Source organism: Malaclemys terrapin, chromosome 7 (genome assembly GCF_027887155.1).
Source record: "Malaclemys terrapin pileata isolate rMalTer1 chromosome 7, rMalTer1.hap1, whole genome shotgun sequence".
Classification (NCBI taxonomy): domain Eukaryota; kingdom Metazoa; phylum Chordata; order Testudines; family Emydidae; genus Malaclemys; species Malaclemys terrapin.
In genome coordinates this window covers 47,792,440-47,813,922 of record NC_071511.1, presented here as the reverse complement: position 1 = coordinate 47,813,922, position 21,483 = coordinate 47,792,440, and the positions used below count along the sequence as shown (strand labels likewise).

Genomic DNA, 21,483 nt, shown 5'->3' with positions numbered 1-21,483 from the left:
AGCCCAGTTTCTACAATGGCCAGAGCCTTCGATATGACAGCAATTCCCTCTCCAGCACTGGTTCTCTACCTGAGGTCCCAGGCCCACTGGCGAGCCACAGAGCCTTTCCTGGTAGAATTAAACAGGGAGGAGGGGGTCCCCGAAAGGCAGTCTCTCCTGTGAAGATGTCCACAGAATAATGGAGCAGGAGGAGCACTGCTCCGTGGGATAAACAGACACAGCCCTCGGGAAGCATGATCCAGGGCCAGGCGTGGCAAGGTCCTGGGCTGTACGGTAACAAAGCCGTGCACAGGCTCCCTCATTAGCACCACGCCCCAGTCTTTCACTGACTCCCCCAGGGAAGTTCCCTGGGAATCCCCTGCCCCTTTCCGGAGCCAATTAGCTGCAGCATGTGGCCCCCAGCAACAACAGTGGCCTCTGAGGTACACATCCCTTTGCATCAGCCCTGCTCCTACAGGACCTGCTCTCCCATCAGCCCCTGGACAATGGAGCTGGTTGATTTAGCTCACCCTGGCTTAAGAGGAAAATGGCAAGTGACCCCCTGCCCCCCATCCCGGAATAACAATGCAAATAGCTTCTTTTAAATGTCCGGGGGATTACGGAGTGAGGGGCCGAGCTGAACAGATGGGGCACAGGCTAAAGCCGCCAGCCACATGGCTGCTCCAGAGCCACCTGGCCTGGTTCCTTAGCACTCAGCGCAGCCAGACAGAGGAGAGCTCTGATGCTTGGCTTGCACCCTGAATGGCTGAGGAGGAGGCTAGATAATGCTGAGCTTGATCCTCTTAGGCCTTGCGGGGGATTTGCTCCCAGCTCAGCCAGGCCGGTCGCTGGCCAGTCCATGGGCGTCCGTCACAACCACGTGGCCACCAAGCCCTGGGATGGAGGAGGTGGGGGAAGGGCCACGAGCTTTGCGAGTCTCAGGGCTTAAAGCACCATGGCACTAAAGCACATCCAGCCCTGGGAGAGCAGTGGCTGTGCCTTGGCCCCAAGAGACAGGAGCTGGGAGGCCCCCATCTGCTTCTAGGGGGAGGTTGTCCACAGCGTTCTTGCTGGCCAAGGACTGAATGGGCCATGGAGATTAAATGCATCTTCGCAGCACTAGAGAGTGCTCTCAAGAACAAGGGCAAAGTGAGGCTGCCCCTGCACTGGGGTTGCTAGCAGACTGCCCATCCAGCACCTTTTGCCCGCGTGAATGTCCCCATCACTATCGGAGAAGAACAGATGCTCCCCCAGAAAGCGTGGTTCCCAGAGCTACGGCGTAGGCAGTCAGGGCAAACCCGGTTGGAAGGGCCAGGCACCTCCAACACTCAGCAAGTAATACTTCTAGGATCCCAGCAGTGCCCAGCGACCCCCACCAGGGGTCAGGCCTGGGGGGTGCTGCACAGATGAGCTCTCATGTAGAGCGGAGCAAAGATGGATTTGGGGATTTTTTCGGGGGTGACCCTCCATTAAGGGTCCAACCCCGACCTCCCATTTCCATTCTGAGCCTTTTAAAATGATTTTGGATTTTTTTTTAAATAAAGGCAAGGCAGAGAAGGGTGCTACCCCTTTAAGGCCACACAGAGGGGAGCGGGTGAGACAGGCACAGGGCTGGCAGACTTGGTTACAGCCCTGGTGTGAGTTGGCCTGAGCCGTGGCCTCTTCTGCCCAAGCTGAACTTGGCGCATTCTCGTTTCTCTGCCCAGCATCTGTGGCTGCGGCATCATGAGGCACCTGCATCCAACCTTGCAAGCAGCAATCCTATCACCATGGTCTTGGCCTTGCTGTCTCCAGCGCTGCCAGGAGAGCTGGGCCTGCAGATCCCGGGCATGAAAATGCCTCTGGAGCCAGTTCCTGGGGGTGGCCCAGATCTGCTGGCTGATACAGAGAGGGATGGGCCTGTGCCCCCACAATCGCCTTTCAGAACACCCCTGCCCCAGTGCAGAAGTGGGGAGGACTCCTTGCACCTCCAATGCTCTGTGTAGCCCAGGGCGGTGCCATGTGCTGGTGCATTTAGATTGAGACAGGGGCCTGGCACACCGCGCTCGGGCCCTCCCCATGTGGGAGCTGGCAGAGGCACGACTACCCCTTTGGAGCAGTGGTTGCTCCTGTGTATTGCACTTACATTCTGCTCTCCGTGTTGTTGTGAGCCCCATCCCTTGTGTTCCTACATCCAACAGCCGCTCCAATTACCAGGGAGCATTTCTAGGCTCTCCTCCCAGGAGTGTCGTGTTCCCGGCGCAGCGCGTCCTGCTAGCTTGCAGCAAGGATGGAGAGCTTCATCCAACACTGCACGATCTCCACGCCCTGCCTGCCCCCTCCATTACTCGACTCCAGCCTTCCCCTCCCTGCAGGTTCTAGACTCCACATCTTACCTCTGCGTACTCAACTCCAGCCTTCCCCTCCCTGCAGGTTCTAGACTCCCCACCCATTCCTCCCTTCTCATCCTCCACTCCCTGCCCACTCCTTCCTCCACATCCATGGCTCCTAGCAGGTGGCATGGGTTCCCCACAGTGCATTGATGCTAGAGAGCTGCACAGCGCCCTGCTTGCATCACAAGGCCTAGTCCTTGGAGCGTGAGCTCTTCGGGGCAGGGACTCATATGGATACAGCACCTAGCACAATGGGGCCCTAGTGCGGGCTTGATGGGCTTCTAGCATACAAATAACAATACCGAGGTTGTCCCAAAGCACAGCCCCACTGGCCTGTCACAGAATTTATTAGTCCGCCTGCCCCCCAGCCCCCCTCACTGCCCCACAGCCCCACTGTGCGCAGCGCTAGGGTCCGCATGGCCAACCAACTCCAGAACAGAAGCTGCATGCTGGGATGTGACAGCGCGGTGCCGCAAGCACTACACGGTAGGGTATGCTGATCCCTTGACATATCCTGCTCTGAGATGTGTGCCTGCAGCCAGGATGCCAGCTGGTCATGGCAGGGTCAGAGAGCGTCCCTCACGCAGGTCTACCTGGTCTGTGCCAGGCTAATTCTCCTCGCAGAGCAGCCTGGAAAGCAGCCCAGCGGGTAGCTCATGACAGCCAGTGCTATGGCAAGCCACTGCAGGGGAAGGAAACTGGCACCTATGCAATGGGGCATCTAAGACATAGCTGGACCACCGGGGAACGGTGAGAGCGGCACAGAGGCCTGGAGGAGTGACTGCAAGACACTTAATAGTCACCCCTCAGGAGCCACTGATTGCACGGGTGACTTCCAAACTCCAGGGAGGCTCCAGGCATCCTCGACACCACAGAAGAAAAGGCGGCGCTAGGAGATCACAGTGCTGAGGGCACGCTGCTCACCACCGGGGCACTCGAAAGGCACAGGTGGGGGGGGAAAGCAGCTGGACATTGCAGAGCGAGCAACAGCAAACTGAGGTGTGTGGCTAAGCTGGCAGAGACGTGACCACATTGCGACAACTCCAACACAGCTGGTCTCCTCAGGCCTTCAGGAAGCCAGGCCAATGCCCAGTGTTCACTAAGGGAGTCCCCAGGCCCATCCTCCCACGCATGATGTGAAGGGACAGAGACAAGCAGCCATCAGGAAAGGTCTCCAAATGGAGGGATGGAGCGGACAGACCAGGAAAGGCCCCGGGCAGCCTCTGTCCTAGTCACATCCCGGGGAGAGGGTGGCAGTAGGCAGAGTGACCCAGCCCCACAGGAGCTCTCTCTCCAATCCACTCCGAAAGCACAGTGGCACCATAACAGTCCCACAGGCCAGCCTGCCTCCTGGAGCATCGCTGGGAGCCCAGCCGAGGGCAGCTGCTCAGGAGCATCAAACTGAGCAGTGAGATTAAAAAGTGGGGGCAGCAAAAGACAAGGCATTAGAGGAGGTTTCATGGGGAGGCATGAGGGCAAATGCAAAGGCAGCCCCTCAAGCTAACAGTGGTCAGAGTCAACATGGCGGGTGGGCCCCAAGCACAGTTCAGACAGGGACCCTGTTGCAGAGCCGAGGCTAGCGCTGTGGGGCTCCATGCCCCCCGCTAGCAGCAAGGCTATGGGCACAGTGTGGAGGCAGTCACTAATGTGGTTAAATCCTTGATCTATTAAAGTCAACAGCAGTTTTGCTATTGAAATAAGTGGGGGCGGCTCACCCCATCTTCTCCCTGATCAGGGCACTTGCCGAACTGCATTTGAAACATTCAAACCCTGCAAAAACCAGCCACCAGCAATCAAATCATGGAGCCAACTCTACACGACCACAGGGATCACATCCAGTCAGTACCCAGCACGTCCAGCTGGGTATTACTAGTACCTGTGCCAACCACAGGGAGATCACTTTCCAAATCACCCCACCCAAGCACAGGGCAGCCCATCGCCTCTCATCATTCCTTTGCCCAATGACAAAAACCCAATGGGCCAGATCCTCAACTGATGTGAATCCATGGGGCCTTCAGCAGTAACGGTGTCCATGTCGGAGCCCTGTGTCCTCCTAGTCCTGGCCCTTCTTCTGCACCATCCTCTTCACTGGAGGGTGACAACTCATCACGCGATGTGGACCTGCGGTTGAAAAGGATCCTAAAAGGAGCAGGTAAGAACCCCTTGATAATCCTTCATGTAGGAACGAATGACACGGCTAGGTTCTCGTTAGAGAGAATCAAGGGAGATTATGCCAGGCTGGGGAAGACGCTCAAGGAGATAGAGGCTCAGATTATCTTTAGTGGGATTCTGCCCGTTCCGAGGGAAGGGCAGCAAAGGGCTGATAGGATTGTGAGAATAAATAGTTGGCTAAGGGAGTGGTGCTATAAGGAGGGCTTTGGGATGTATGGCCACTGGGAGGCTTTCGGGGACAGACACCTGTTCTCGCGGGATGGGCTTCACCTGAGTAGGGAAGGAAATAGACTTCTGGGAGGGAGGCTGGCTCATCTTATCAAAAGAGCTTTAAACTAGGAAGTTTGGGGAGATGGTTGGGAGATGCACAGTTAATCTCCACGCCAGATTCCAGTCTGGAAAAGGTGAGTAAAATGAGAGGAGACATAGCCGGGGAGATGAGACTGGACATAGGAAGGACAGGGGGGACGGACACAAGGAGGCCCGCAACATATAGTGCTACTAATGGGAGACAGGCTAAACGACATACATTAGGGTGTTTATACACCAATGCCAGAAGCCTAGGTAATAAAATGGAGGAATTGGAGCTCTTGGTCCAAGAGCTGAAACCAGATATCGTAGGAATAACAGAAATGTGGTGGAATGGCAGTCACGACTGGAACACAGGTATGGAGGGGTACGCGCTGTTTAGGAAAGACCGGAACAAAGGTAAAGGTGGGGGGGTGGCATTGTATGTCAATAGTGAAATAAGCTGTAAAGAAATAATAGTTGATGGATTAGATAACACAGAGTCCGTCTGGGCAATACTCACACTGGGTAATAGGACTACTAGAGCCTCTCCAGGGATAGTGCTTGGGGTGTGCTATAGACCGCCAGGATCGACCCAGGATATGGATAAGGAACTATTAAATGTGTTTAGAGAAGTAATTACTAATAGAAACTGTGTAATTATGGGGGACTTCAACTTCCCGGATATAGATTGGGGAACAAACGCTAGTAGCAATAATAGGGCTCAGATGTTCCTAGACGTGCTTGCTGATCAATTCCTCCATCAAGTGGTAGCTGAACCGACGAGGGGGGAGGCCATTTTAGATTTGATTCTGGTAAGTAGTGAGGACCTCGTTGAGGAAGTGGTAGTAGGGGACAACTTGGGCTCCAGTGATCATGAGCTAATTCGGTTTAAACTAAATGGAAGGAGTAACAGAATTAAGTCAAAGACTAGGGTTTATAATTTTAAAAAGGCCAATTTTAACAAATTAAGGGGACTGGTAAGGGAAGTGGATTGGGCAAACGTATTAATGGATCTAAAGGCAGAAGAAGCCTGGGATTACTTCAAGTTAAAGATGCATGAGCTGTCGGAGGCCTGTATTCCAAAAAAGGGAAAAAGATTACTAAGCAAGAGATTTAGACCGAGCTGGATGAGCGACCGACTCAAAGGGGCGATTAGAAAAAAACAGAAAGCGTACAAAGAGTGGAAGAGGGGAGGGATCAGTAAGGAAATGTACCTAAGTGAAGTCAGAGAATGTAGAGATAGAGTGAGAAAGGCCAAAGGCCGTGTAGAGTTGGACCTAGCGAGGGGAATTAAAAGCAATAGTAAGAGGTTTTACAGCCACATAAATAGGAAAAAAGCAAAGAAAGAAGAAGTGGGACCACTGAAGACTATTGCCGGAGAGGAGATTAAAGACAATCTAGGCATGGCGCAATATCTCAATGAATATTTTGCATCAGTGTTTAATGAGGCCAATGAAGGTATTAGGGATACTGGCACCACTACAGAGGGGCATTCAGGATGGGGGATTACCGTATCCGAGGTAGAAACAAAACTTGAACACCTTAATGGGGCTAAGTCAGGAGGACCGGACGATCTTCATCCGAGAATATTGAAGGAATTGGCGCGGGAAATAGCAGGACCATTAGCGATAATATTTAATGAATCTGTAAACTCGGGGGTGGTCCCGTTAGACTGGAGAATAGCTAATGTGGTTCCTATTTTCAAGAAAGGGAAAAAAAGTGATCCGGGTAACTACAGGCCTGTTAGTTTAATATCTGTAGTGTGCAAGGTGTTGGAGAAAATTCTGAAAGAGAAACTAGTTGAGGACCTGGAGGTTAGTGGCAATTGCGATAAATTACAACATGGTTTTACGAAGGGCAGATCGTGCCAAACGAATCTGATCTCCTTCTTTGAGAGAGTAACGGATTTATTAGATAAGGGAAATGCGGTGGACCTAATATACCTGGATTTCAGTAAAGCGTTTGATACTGTACCCCATGAGGAATTATTGGTTAAACTGAAAAACATGGGGATCGATATGAAAATCCAGAGGTGGATAAGGAATTGGTTAATGGGCAGAATGCAGCGGGTCGTATTGAAGGGTGAACTGTCAGGTTGGAGGGAGGTTACTAGTGGAGTGCCTCAAGGTTCGGTTTTGGGACCCATTTTATTTAATCTATTTATAACTGACCTCGGAACCGATTGCAGGAGTGGGCTGATAAAGTTTGCGGATGATACGAAGGTGGGAGGCGTTGTAAATTCGGAGGAGGACAGGGATATCCTGCAGGGAGACTTGAATGAGCTTGTGAATTGGAGTATCAGAAATAGGATGAAATTTAATAGTGAAAAGTGTAAGGTGATGCATTTGGGGATGACTAATAACAATTTTAGATACAAGATGGGGACGCATTGGTTAGAAGTAACGGAAGAGGAGAAGGACCTAGGGGTCCTTGTAGACCGCAGGATGACTATGAGTTGACAATGTGACGTGGCGGTGAAAAAAGCCAATGCTGTCTTGGGATGCATTAGGCGAGGTATATCTAGTAGGGATAAGGAGGTGCTGCTTCCGTTGTACAAGGCGCTGGTGAGACCTCATTTGGAGTACTGTGTGCAGTTCTGGTCTCCCATGTTTAAAAAAGATGAACTCAAACTGGAACGGGTGCAGAGAAGGGCCACTAGGATGATCAGAGGAATGGAAAACCTGTCGTATGAAAAGAGACTAGAGGAGCTTGGGTTGTTTAGTCTGACAAAGCGAAGGCTGAGGGGGGATATGATTGCTATCTTTAAATATATTAGAGGGATTAATACAAGGGAGGGAGAAGAATTATTCCAGCTTAGTACTAATGTGGACACGAGAACGAATGGATATAAACTGGCCGTGGGGAAGTTCAGGCTTGAAATTAGACGTAGGTTTCTGACCGTCAGAGGGGTGAAATATTGGAACGGCCTTCCGAGGGAAACGGTGGGGGCGACGGACCTGTCTGGTTTTAAGATTAAGTTAGATAAGTTTATGGAGGGAATGGTTTAATGGTAAAACATAGTAGTCAAGGAAAACCAAGAAATGGTAGGTAAATAGTATAATGGCTAACAGGGGTCAGGCTGGAGACTCTTGCCTATATGCTTGGGGTCTTACTGATCGCCATATTTGGGGTCGGGAAGGAATTTTCCTCCAGGGCAGATTGGCTGAGCCTCTGGAGGTTTTTCGCCTTCCTCCGCAGCATGGGACAGGGATCTCTAGCAGGAGGGTCTCTGCCAATTGAAGTCACTAAAAACAGGATTGGGGACTTCAACAGCAGAGTCCAGGGAAGGGGTAGGGACGGTTTTATGGCCTGCAGCATGCAGGGGGTCAGACCAGATGATCATAATGGTCCCTTCTGACCTCAAAGTCTATGAGTCTATGAGAATCACTGCCTGCCATCAGCTGAGCATTGGAGGCAGAGACACTGTGCAGCATCCATGCTCCTTGAGCCCCAGCTGGGGGGGAGATGGTGGGGAGATGGTGGTGGTCCTCTGCTATAATGCGGGGAGTGAGAGCCCATCTTCACAGCCCCTGTGCTGTCTCCATCCCAGCCAGGGCTCATCTGAGCCTCATTACATCGTTGTTCTGCCTCAGGCTGGGGAGACCAAATGGTGAGGATATGTACCTGGGTAGGGCCCAACCACCACCCCCGGCAGAGGCTGAAATACAAGTGTGTTGAAACGAAACATGGCAGAGAGCCACATTAAAATGCAAAAGCAAGAGCCAATAGCAGTGCCTACAAATCTGGGAAATACTGTGTCACTGGAACATTACCCCTAGCCTGGCCCTTCACAAGGAAAACTCAACCAAAGCCATGACTGCCACCTCTCTGCAAGAAGTGCCCATTTTATGAGGACTGCATCCAAGGACACGCTGCCTGCCATGACCCCAGCAGGTGGGGAGCACATGTGCAGGACCATCCCACCATGGCATCTATACACATTGGAAAGGCAACACCTGAACAGGCTGAAACCCCCAACAGAACCATGCAGGAACTCGTACAAGCCCTGCCCAATCCCTAGCCCTGCTGCACCAGTGAGTGGATTAGTGGAAGAAATAGGGCCTATTTTGCGAAGATGAGTATTGCCAGAAAGCTAATGCGACAGCCAGGAAACCAGAAACATTCAGCAGAGCCATGCGGCAGCCTGGGAGCAGCTGCTGTCTGGAAGGCACGACAGGATCAGCTCTCGGGGAGACGTGTCTGCACCAGCCACTAAGTGATCATGCCACATGACAGCACTGACAGCCAGGATCTGAAGGGCTGGTATTCAGGCTCCTAACTCCCTTTGTGGCAGTGAAAGTTAGGAGCCTAAATACCTTTGTGGATCTGGACCTGGGGGGCTGCAGAGCCACATGGTTACAGCGGTGGGTCACATCTCATGACAGGCTCATGACATCTTGGGGCCCTTTCCAGTCTGCATTGCAAGCCTTCAAGAGCTACAGCAATGCCATTTCCTATTGTCACCGGGTGTCTAGTGTAAAGGGGGAAGCTCCAGGATTTGAGCTGCGCCTGGGCATCAAAGCCCTCTTCCTTTGCGAGCTACGGGTGGCCAGAGAATTGCCAAGCACCCCTGTAGGACCTCTCCCTCCAAGCCCCACGATGCTGCTTTGATTCTATAGACCATGGGATCCACTCCATCCCTTGGCGACCTATCCATCACAGCCTGGTGAACGGCCACTGGGCCCCATCACACACTCCAGACCTGTGCAGTAGCAGTCTGCATGGAACCTCCAGAACAGAGATACAGCGCCCCCTAGGCCTGTGCAGTGCAGGATGCAATCCAGCCCCTCACCTACCCAAGGCCCTCATCCCTAGAATTCCCCTCCACCTGGGTTAGCAACAGCAAGCACCCAAGGGTTGATGGTTGGGTGGCACACTAGTCACCTGCTCTGTGACAGGCAGTGAGGAGGGGAGAGAGCGATGGAAAGGGAAGAGCCCGCCCTGTGCCAGGGACCCCGTGCCTGGCCCGCTGGCGGTGTCCTTGACGCTGGGCCGGCCGCACTGGCCGCTCAGTTACCAGGAAAGAATGCAATTACAAAGGGCGAGCATATGCCAGCGGAGGGGGGCCGGTGGGGGATGGAATGTCCCTGTCCTTGGCAGATGGCCTTACCCAGTATGCATTGTTCCTTTTAGTGTCTCCTTTATCCGCTGTAATTGGATCCTAGAGGGAGGGATAGAGGCTGGGCGGGATGGGGGGGGGAATATTCCCGAGCCTTTGGCCTGTGCCTCGCCTGTCAAGCATTTCATTGTTCTTGGCTGATGTCACTCCCAGTTGTTACCAGCGCCTCTCCGGGTGACAATGTGGGACTAAGAGGTGCAGCCAGCCTGGGGACAGACAGAAAAGGTAAGCGAATGGGGGAGATCTGTAACTCTGGGGGTGCCGGCAAGGCAGAGAGGGAGCCCCGGCGGTGGCACCGCAGCAGAGGCAGGGTGCGCGGTGTTACTGATTGAGATAGCAAGGGAGCTATATAGTCTGCCCGGGGTGGGGGTGAAATAGTGACTGGGCAATGGAACTGGGGGTGAGGGGAGGATATGCGAGCCCCAACATCTGCTCTGTGAGGTGAACATGAGGCGACTTTGCTTTGCATGCCCCATGGCTCGCTGAGCGGGACACAATGTTCCAGCCCTGTCCCAGGCGGCTCAGTGACGCGGGGATTCGAGAGGAGAAAGAGCTAAAGTTTTCCTCCTCTCGGAGCCATGTGTTTCCCTGGCAAGAAGCTCCAAAGCCGCCTCTGGGGGCTGGGAGAAGGGAGCTGTTCCCCGAAACCAGTCAGAAGGGTCTGATGACGCCTCCAAGTTACCTCCCAGCCCTGTCTTAGTTAGAGCCGAGAAGTTCCAGAGGTCAGGGAGCATATAAGGTGCCAGAGGGCCAGTCCCTGGTCCAAGTGGCAGGTACCCAGCGCCCGGGGGCACTTGCAGACTCACATGCCAGGAAGCAACAGGGTCTCCAGAGGACCTTTGTCTCTCAGCACAGATTTGTTCCCATCGCCAGGGGCTGCACAGGGCTCACCGAGAGGATTATTTTAGTGTCCAAGCAAGGAAGGGGCTGGCAGCGCAGGCTGCAGCCGGACACAGCACTCCAGGCATTCAAAAAGCTTTCCACTCACACAGCTCTGCCAATGCTCCTCGGTCCTAACCCACTACCCCTGCTACTCCTTTCCCAGCACCTTGCTCCAGCTCAGTGGGGCCCATGCTCTGCTCCGCTGCTGAGACCTGCACCCAACTCCTGCTAGCGGGCCACAGGCCTGGCCCTGAAGTCTCATTCCAGCTCTGGGTCCCCCCTACCCAGCTCAGCTGGTGCCTCTCAGTCCTATCTTGGCCTCACCATCCAGTGGCCCTAAATCTGACCTTACTGCATCTCCTGTTCCTCTGGGCCTGAGCCCCCGCACAGCTCTGCCAGTGCCCCTCATTCCTATTTCCTGCCACCCCTGGTGCCCCTGAGCTGGGATCACCACTGTGCTGAATCAATGAGGACAGAGATCCAGGGGAGTCAGCGATGAGGCCGTCCAATTCATTCCACTGGTGACCCAACCCTGGCCTCCTGTGGGGGAGCCTGCACGTGCCACCTGCCGCTCCACAGCTGCAGATTGCTTTCATTCTTCCAACCCCGCTCCGTCCTTTGTTCCCATTAGCCACCCAAATGCCATTCGCTGCAGGCATTGCTGGGCACCTTGCTCACACAGACCCGAGCACTACTCACATGACATAAAAATAATAATAATGTGCATAGCGCTGGGCACTGTGCCAGGCTGCCTGAGCCCACAAGGGAGGTGTCATGTCTGGCAGGGCACTCCTACCCACAGTTGGGCCCCCCCCCCAAATCCCACCTATATAAAACTCCCTCTGGATGATCCACAAAGCTATATTATGGTGCATCTCCAGGGAAGTCAATGAGGTGAACGTGGTCCATGTGTCCATTTGGCTGGCACAAAGGGAGGGGTGTAGAGGCAGTTGAGCCCCTCCACTTCCCAGGTGAGGTTTCCTGTTGAGCAAGATGAGCCACCAGTAGATCAGCCTGCTTAGATTGGTTTGCCCTGCTGTGCGCGAGAAGGGTTAATAAGGACTACCAAAGGTTGATGCCACATTCTTTGGGCGGGAGCTGTATCGTGGGAACCCAAAGCTCAAAGACCCTCAAATTTGGACCACCGACCCTACCCCACATCTCCATGAGACACATCGATTTTCAAGACAATCTGAGTCAGCATGAGGATTTTAGGGCACTTAGAAAAAAATCAGCTGGTAAACAGTAAGCGAGTCTTAACCTTAATTAGAGCGGTGCTACCGCCCCACTCTAATATTATCAGCCAAAGGGGTGTGTAAGGGGATGGGTCCCAGAGATGGTGGATTTAGAGCATCACTGCCATCAGCTAAGCTTTGCATGAGATGGGTGCATCCCAAGCTGTGACTTCAACATTTCCCTGCAATGGACATGACAAACTGGGGAAATCTCTGGCAGGTTTCACCCCCCTCCCCACATTTCTGCTCTACATGAGTCTTCCAGGACCAGACCTTCCCCCCCCCCCACAGCTAGAATCCAGATCCTGCAGAGAACCCCCTACCGCTTAACCTCAAGACAGAACTTTCCAAGGGACACCTCCCACCACGTGACATCTTCCCAGGAGACTCCCCATCAGCTCCAATGGGATGCTCCATGGCCATTCCCCTCTCCCAGCACCAGTGGAACATTCCTCCCCATCCCCTTTCCAGGTGTGGGGGACACTCCCAAGACCCCCTCCCCACCTCACCAAAGGACTCTCCTCCCCAGCAGACTCTCTCAGCCCTGAGCTGCCCAAGGGTTTCTAATTCCCCTCTGGCCACAATCATTTGCCCATTTGTCCTTTGAAAGCCTCACATCCTCCAGCCTGCCTCATTCATGTTAGTAGGGAAGCAGGGACCAGCCTTCAGAGCATCTGTAAAGTGATCCTGCGAATGACCCCCCACCCCCAGCCCTCCTCACCAGGCTAGGAACACATGGGGAATTGTTCTCGGCCCCTAGACGAGAGCACCCTCCTTCCTGTGAAAGCTGGGGGCGGGATGGGGAGGGCTAAAGAGGAAGCTACCCACACGCACAAACTTTCACTGCAGCTGGGGAGCTCTGTTTTACCCTTTGTGTGCTGGAGAACGTTGGGGCTCAGAGAGGGTTAGGGACACAAAGACTTGGTGTTCTGTATACACTGCATAGCCATCAAGGGCTTCCCCAATCGGCACTTCCTGGTGGCAACTGTGAGATTAGAACTCAGATCCTCAGGACAAAAGGCACACACAGAAAGCCCCTGTACCCAGATGGCCAGTGACTGGCCTGATTTCTCTATGCTGGTTATTAGGACACCAATTATCCCAGTTCAGTTTAGGGGTGCACAAAACGTAAGGATTAAAACCCAATGATCTAGTGATCTGAGCATAGGACAGGGGGCCAGTAGCTCCCGAGTTCTAATCTTGGCTCTGCCACTTTTGCCTTGGGCCTGCAATGTTGTCTATCAGTGCCTCAGTTTCCCCATCTAATGTGGGGACAATAGTGACCTATCCCTGGGGAAGCCATGAGGATTGTAAAGCACTTTGCAGGGAAAGGCGGCTCATTGTCATCCCTGCTACCCCAGACTGATGCGCTTGGAGCGGCGGGTCATTACACCTGGTCCTGCCTGGGCTGCCAGGGTCCTAGGTGGAAGGGGAGGGGTTGACTCAAGAGAGGCAGAACAGACATCCAATCAAATGACAGAATGCCACAAGGTCCGGTGCATACCTAGCACAGTAGCGCACACTAAGTGGCGTGCACACAGCAAGCTGCTTCTCCAGCTCGCCTCTGGGCTCCTCCTCCTAACGGGAAGAATGTGCTGGGCTCAGCTGACTCCCACTGGATCTAATGGCCCCTGGCAGGCAACCTGCAAGCACTCCTTAGCAAACTAGGCTGGTGCCTTTGTAGCGGCTCTGTGGTGTGCTGGGAAGGGCAGGACAGAGTTGTGGGGAGTCAAAGGATATTTTAGAGATACCGGGACCGTCAAGCCAGGTCACCCCTGTTTTGCTACAGTGCCCCCCAGGTCCTAACCCTTTAGTGAAAGGGGGGGGGGCGGAGGCGGGAGAGGGCTGGATCTCTCACAAAGGCTTCCTTTCTCCACAGTGTAGATTAGTCATTGCCGTTCGGTATGCAGGAGCAAAGACAAACAGCAAACAAAGGCAGATGTGAGCGGATAGTCTAGCATAGAAAACAAGCTGAACAAGATGGGGGTGGGGGAACGTAAAACCTCTCAGTCCTGCTTGTGCCATAAAGAAGCCAAGAGGGGCATGCTCCCCTCCTGCCCCCAATCGAGCTGCTCTTATGGAAAAGACAAGGGCCATATTTCAGACACAGGACCCCAAGCACCATGGCTTCCATGCAATAAGGTCCCAACAGCTGACCCACATGGCAGGAATAGTCACGCTGCGTTCACCCTCGAGCTCAGGGCACTTTGCAAACGCTCACGAAGTTAACTCCCCTCAGGTCTACACTACAGACCTACATGGATCTGACTGTGTCGCTGAGGGGTGTGAAAAATCCACGCCCCCGAGCGACACAGTTATACCAACATTACCCCGGGAGCAGCCTCTCCTGCCGGCATAGCTACTGCCTCTTGGGGAGGTGGATTAATTACACCAACGGGAGAAGCTCTCCCAAAGCATCTTGCAGCTGTGGCACTGTACATGAAGACAAGCCCTGAGTGAGGGGAGCAGCACTGTCTAAGGTGCTCCTCTGGCTCCTGTTACCATAGCACAGGAGCACCTAACAGCCTCTAACATATTCATCCTCAGCAGGGCAGGGAAGTACTATCACCCCCATTTCACAGATGGGGAAACTGAGGCACTGAGCGGCTATGTGACTTGCCCAAGGTCACACTGAGCAGGGCATTGAACCCAGGTTTCCTTAGTCACAGGCTAGCACCTAACCACTGGGCCATCCATTCTTTCCATAACTCTTGTATTACAGATGGGGAAACTGAGGCACAGAACCTTGTCCTTAGCTGCACAGCACATCAGTAGCAAATCCAGTCACTTGATCCCTCCGTCCACCCCTTCTTCCTTGCCACAGGAGCAGGGGGATACGGCCAGAGATGCTCTTCTCCTGGGCAGCCAATCGTCCTGTCACTCGACCCAGTCATCTTGGTCAATATGCCACGTCTGTGGGGGACCCAAACCTACTGTCTTGGCAGGCCTGGAGCTGACACAGCTCTCTGCAGAGACCACAGCCCCTGCCCTAGAAACGCCCAAGAGCTCAGGATCAGGAGGTGGCAGGCAGGATGTTAAAAATAAAACACTTCCCAATGCCCCTGGGTGCAGTAGGCTCAGAACCCTGTGTCCAGCCCACCCCTCCTGCTTCAGGTCTAGCCATCTGCTGCTGCCAGCAGACCCCCAACTCCTGCTCACTGGGGGAGCTGAGGGGCTCCCCGGCCTGAGAGCTGTAGGGAGTCAGAACTGCCTTAAAGGCTTGTCGCACCATTAGCAGATCCACTCTGTTCCCGTCCCTCAGCAGCAGAGCCAGTTCCCCAGGGCTTTGGGGTATGCGAGCAGAGGTCTGTCTCTCTCTATCCAGCTGGATCATATAAGCCCCAAGGGAAGCTGCTGGCCCCTGGCTGTCCTGCTGACAGTAAGCTGGGCACTTTGATCAGGGCTCCGAGCTCCATGGGCCAGGCACAGAGCGCTGCCCTGCCAATGGATCAAGCAGCAACAAGAGGCATGGGCTGCTGATCCTTTTCATCCCATGACCTACTCTCTCATGCCATCTGCTCCCGTCCCAGGGTGCCAGTCGTGCCCACTATCTGCAGCGGCAAACACTGCTTCCCCATTCCTGGGGAGCCGGGGACCCACCAGAACAGGGGGACTACCTCTCCCCTCCCAGCTAGGAGGCAGGAATGCCTCTGCAAAACCCACTGCTGCGGACAAAACCAAGAGCTGGACCCCAACTTACTTTAGTCGACCTGAAGCAGATCAAGTGAAGAGGGAGGGAGGGATCATCTCTGTAGGGGGCCTCTGATCTGCACCAGGAGGGGTCTTAGCAGACCCCTTCTGTGGTTGTGCACCAGATGCACTCTGACGTCACTCCGCTGACTTCCAGGGGAACCCACGTGCCCCCCAAATCCTCTGCTAAGACAAGGCTCCAGCCACGGAAGGGCTCCGCCTCCCATCCCCAGCCCGAGCGGGCAGAACCCACCTTGCTAAGATTCAGAGTAATGGGTCTCCAGCGCTAACACCGTTGATTTCGCTGGCCTGACTCTGGATCAACCCCTGCATAAGGGGAGCTCAGAGCGGGGCCCAACTACCAACCGAGGTCTCGAGGGGTAACTGGGGCTAGAGGCTGGAGGAGGGCGACTGTCACTTACATGCAGGGGGTTACCCAGATCATCTGCTCTGCAGAGAGGCAAGAACTCCCACAGAGCCTATGGACAGGAGCAATGAGAGGGGTGGGGGTTCCCCCAGCAGGGACTGCCCCTTGGGATCAGACGGTGTATCTCACCATTGGTTTCCTGGTGGTCTTCTGAGAAGAGTGCATGCAAAGTTGCACCCTGGGGGGCACCTGCCCAGCTGCAAAGCTAGGAATTAGCTCCCATATCTGGGGGAGATGGGGGGGCATCTGGCCAGGGCTGTCCTGGGCTATTGCAAGTTGGGAGGGGGAGGCAGGAAGGGGTGTGGCCAGGGCAGCCCCATGTGCTGCTGGCTTCTGCAGGGGCTGCCATTGCTGATCTCCATTTGGTCTGACTGCAGCAGTGTTTATCTTGTGGCTGCATTTTCCCACCCCTTACATGGCCCAGCAGACCCCTATCACGTTATTTCAGCCCCATAGACATCTCCTGGACCATGGAAAACCTGCGTTCCTTTACGAACACTAGCCCGTGAGTGCATGGTCAGTGCCCGTCCACAGGGGAACTCAGCAGCCAGCCCATGCCTGCAGCACTGCCACACCCGCTCAGCAATGCCTGCTGGAGTGTGCGCTTACGCTGGCATCCATTGCCTTCCTGGGCACTGCTGGCACTGAACTGTGGCACATGCAGCTGCTCCCCCCTCCCCCCACACATACACTTCCTGCAGGTCTGAGGTCTCCTAGCCGCCCACTGACCTGGTTGGCTCTAGGGGGGTGGAATGGCTGTAGAAACAATTCAGGAAAGCAAGATGACCTCACCCTCTTCAGCAGCCACGCCAACCAACCCTGGACTGCCCGGGGCTCTGTAATGGGGGAGCTGTTCAGAACTGCTAGGCCCTGGCAGGATTGCATTGTGGGGCTTGGCTCCCAGTTGCTATACATCAGCTTCGCCCAATCAAAGTTGGTGCAGCTCCACTGAGAATCCAGCCCCTGGAGTGCTGCCCAGGAAGGGAGCTGAAGGAGACACCCCCTTAGCACCCCACACAATCACTGCTGCATGCAAGAGACCTATCCCCTCTCCCAGCCTGTGTTATCATCCTCTTCAACCAAGCCTGGCACGCCATCTCCTGAATTGGAGTCCAAATAAGCGCCCCCACCCCCCGAGACCCTTTGATGGGATAGTTGCTGCCTGGGACAACTGGTTGAGATCAGAGGAGCGGCTTGACCATGTCTGCATTTACACAGCTGTTGCCTTCTTGCTGGGTAAACTAGCATTTTGTGCCTGGTTTTCTTTAGGATTCACAGAAGGGAATCCAGGGGCTTAAGTATTTTGACCCTGGATATTAAGCCACCCAAAGGCCCCTCCCCCTCTGCCCCCCCCCTCCCCGAGTACAACCGTGTCAGGGTGGTTCAGAGCAGCGGGACCCAGGTGAGGGCTGGATCGAGCACCCCGGCTCGCGTGGGGGTTTGCATTCCATGGATGCTTCCCCTGAAACTTGGCGAGGACATCACAGATTATTGGCAGCGGTGGTGCCGAGCGCCGGGGAAGGGGTGGGGGGCTCGGTAAAGGTTGCACAGAGGGCAATGCGGGCTCACATGTGGGTGCGGGGGACAAACAAATGCACACGGAAGCCCAGGGATGGGCCCTTGAAGAAAAGCTGGCCTCTTGGAGAATCAGTCTCTCCAGAAAGGAGACCAGAACAGGAGGGCGAGCTGGCTACAAGGACAGATCTGTCATATACAAAGGCAAAGCAAAATATAGCAAACCAGACACTAGGGCCCCTCTGACCCACAATCAATGGGCAGCATGGGAGAAAAAGTGGGCGGTGCTCTAACGTGCCCCACCCACAAGTCCAAGCCCCATCCATAAAACCAAGATATAGTCATGAACCTCAATCTTGCCCACAAGCTAAAACCCAATACACGCCCACACTCTCAGCCCCATCCACACAACCAAACCTCACTATTACAAGCCACCCCTACAATTCCAAACCCCACCCACAAGCCAGAACCCTGCCCAGAATCCCACACCCCACCAGTCGCAAAACATGCCCATACTCCCAAACTCCATCTACAATCTAGCACCAGATGCTTCTGGCCCAATGATCAACAGGAACAGTTCACCGTATACATGCGCCCAGTCGTCGTAATAGTTCCGGACTAACTTCTCACTTGGATGGGCAGCACAGAACTTGGGTGCAAGGCTGGCTGGCTGCAAACACAGCCTCAGGTCACATTTGGGAAGCCCCGGCCAGTACAGTCCATCTGACCCTGGATATGCAAACACCTCACCAAGGGAAAGGCAAGATTAGCTGGCTTCCTTTAACAAGGCCAGGGCAGTGTGTTGCTCAGCTGTTTTTATTATAGGCATTTCAATAGCACCCATCACCTTACTGTCTGGGCACTTTTAACATTGAACTCTTTAAATGACAAACAACATTTCCCAAATATAAGGAGCAAAGCCCTATATTGATCTTGCAACATTTATCAGGCAGCAACTTTGCCATCAGCCTGAATGCAAGGGGTGTGGGCAGGAGCTGGTGCTAACAGAAACCTAGGCACAGTTGCAGCACTCACTGGACACAGGGAGCTGGATTAGGGCCAGGTCCTAGGTATCTAGGCCTGGCAGTCTGGGAGAGCCCAGAACAGCGAGAAACCCAGAGCCTGTTCAGGGAGAGGTGGAAGGGGAAGATCAAAGAGCCTGAGGAGGGACAGAAGGAAGAATCCATTTGAACAGGGACAGGGAGCAAGAGCTCAGAGCCCTGGGAGCATGTGGCTGAGGAGAAGGGGAATGTGGGAGGGGGAATTGATGTGTTCTGGGAAGCACACAGTTTTGGTGGATCCAGCCCTGTTTAGTTTTTAACCACCCCTGCCTCTGCCACTGTGCTGCCCTCATCCAGTAACACGCCATTGACATCAGCGCAGCTGGTGAGTATGCCAGAAATGTAGGTGGGTGCCACCCGACGCTCCTCACCCAGGGGGCGTAACACCTACAGACCGCTGGGGAGCGCCCCAGCATGGCATTCCCCCAGCACGTACCCAGAGCACTGGGCTGCACCGCACACCACTGCCTCTGGGATGCATCTTGCATAGCTGGACTAGTTAACAACCAAGTAAATAAGGACAAATAAATCAGTGGCTCTTCCACTGGCCTGCTGGGTGACCCTGGTCACTTTTCTGCCCGTGCCTCAGTTTCTCCATCTGTAAAATGGGGATAATGATACTGACCCCCTTGGTGAAGTGCTTGGCGATCTACTGATGGAAAGAGCTGTATAAGGGTGAGGCATGATCATCAAGGGAGGGCCAGAACTAGGAACCTTCACACAGATGGCAACGTCCCAGAGATAAAAAATATGATGTACTGTGGGCATGCCAGGCAACCCCTGGGCCCAAGTGTGTTAGCTGGTCGTTGAGCCCTTGGGAAAGGCCAATCCTTGTCGTGTTCATTACCTTGCTGCTCCAAAGAGTAGAGATGGCCGAGCACAGGGAGGGTGAGGGTTAGGGGTGGGCTGGTAGGACGTGGGGCAGAGTTACCCAGGTTCTAGTGAAGGTACCAGTGCAGAGGCTAAAGGGAAGATTGTGCCTCCCCCTATTCAGGGATTTAATGGGGACCCAGGTATGAGCTAGGGCAGCCCTCAGGGTTGTGCCTCTGGATCAATGGGGCTTTGCAGGGCATAGGATGGCTGAGGTGCGGGTCTAACCTTTACTACCCTTTCCTCTTCTCCCCTTGCCTCTGCTCTGTGCATGGCTTGTGCCAAGTTTGTTGCAGAAGAAACGGAGAACTGGCACAGCCAGCTGTGCACCGGTGGAGGAGCGTCCCACACTGGCGGTACTCTTTAGGGAGCTGGCACAAGGAGCTGTGTGGCAGCTCACAGCATCTAAATCTGCACTCAGGCCCTCCAGCTGCAACAGACCCTGCTTCCGAAAAATCTGCCAGCCCCAGACTCAGCCCATATCCACCAGAACCTTTGGCCGAGACTCCAGTCCCATCTGGATTGCTCTCCATCGCACTCCTGCACACCAGCCTCGTCCCTGCGCATGCACATCTAGCAACCCAGAGCATACGACAGGCTGTACCTGCTTGCCCAGCTGAATACATATTCATCTCGCTGGGACATGGGGCTGGAGGGGAGTTAGAGGTAGTGGCGTGTGCATTGGGTTTGTTTGCAGAATGGAGCTGTATTATCCTTAACTATTACAGTCCCCTTCTTCCCGCACCTCAGCTTACCTCTCTGTGGGTGCACAGACCAGAGTGCTGTCATTTCACACAATGTGACTCAGTTAAACCTCAGGACTATTGTAAACCCTGCCCGGTAGGTACGAATAGTTCCCAGTCAACTTCAGAGGGACGGCCGGCCGTGCAGTTTCTTAGGGCAGGTCTACACTACAAATGTAGAGCAGTGCCTGGCAAAGAGGCCTTAAGCCGACGGGAGAGAGCTCTTCCGTCAGCTTAATAACTCCACCTCTGCAAGACGCAGTAGCTGTGGCGGTGGGAGAAGCTCTCCTGCCGACACGGGGGTTAAGGTGGGTATAAATGCGTTGCCCAGGGGTGTGGATTTGTCACTCTCCTGAGCACCACAGTAAGTATGCAGTGTAGACCAGGCCTTAGAGAGACAAGGGGGGTGAGGGAATCTCTTTTATTGGACCCATTTCTGTTAATGAAAGAGATGTTTCGAGCTACTCAGAGTTCTTCTTCAGGCCGGAGTTCTGTGTGCTGTATCTGCACAGAGCTCTGTGTTAGCTCAAAAGCGTGTCTCTCTCACCAACAGCAGCTGGTCCAATAAAAGACATTACCTCACCCACCTCGCCTCTCTGATATCCTGGACAACAGGCTACACTTTCTTAGTAAACAAACATTCCATGCACACTGAAACGAGACAACATTGTAAGTTATAGCCCAATACTAAGAATCACTTTTAAATTCAAGTTGTTAGGAAGTAAATCTGATGGTGTTTCTCATACACTTTGATGCTATTACATATACTCATAACAGCTACACTTCTCTATGTCAGTACACACACACAAACCCATTCCCTCTGAGCGGCTCTAGGAGATGAGTTCTCAGTCTTTACAGAGTGACCATACTATGTAGTGTGTGTGTCAGCTGGACTCGTCCAAGCCCGGGGAGAATAGCAGCATCTCAGCCCTTTCAAACACTTCAGAACCCTGCCAGCAAACAGACAATCTGGGGATCTCCACAGCGAGCCCCGGTCCAGCTCACGTGCTAATAGCTGACTGCTCCTTACTTGCTGGTGAATCAGAAACCTGTCATCGGTATCCAAAGTGGTACATGGATTGGGATCCGAATATAAAATAGCCAGTCCCTGGATCTCCATAAGGCAC

The 21,483-nt window shown here is 53.9% G+C and overlaps 1 protein-coding gene across 2 annotated transcripts in view; it reads left to right on the top strand.

Annotated features, from left to right (window-relative positions):
* The first annotated feature begins 10,029 nt into the window (after positions 1–10,029).
* The window catches only part of PCBP4 (poly(rC) binding protein 4), a 33,556-nt gene continuing 22,102 nt past the window's right edge, over positions 10,030–21,483 (top strand). For both annotated transcript variants that reach the window (XM_054035938.1, XM_054035937.1), the window contains exon 1: positions 10,030–10,158. The gene's annotated coding sequence lies outside the window, so the exon portion shown is untranslated. The remainder of the gene's footprint in view (positions 10,159–21,483) is intronic.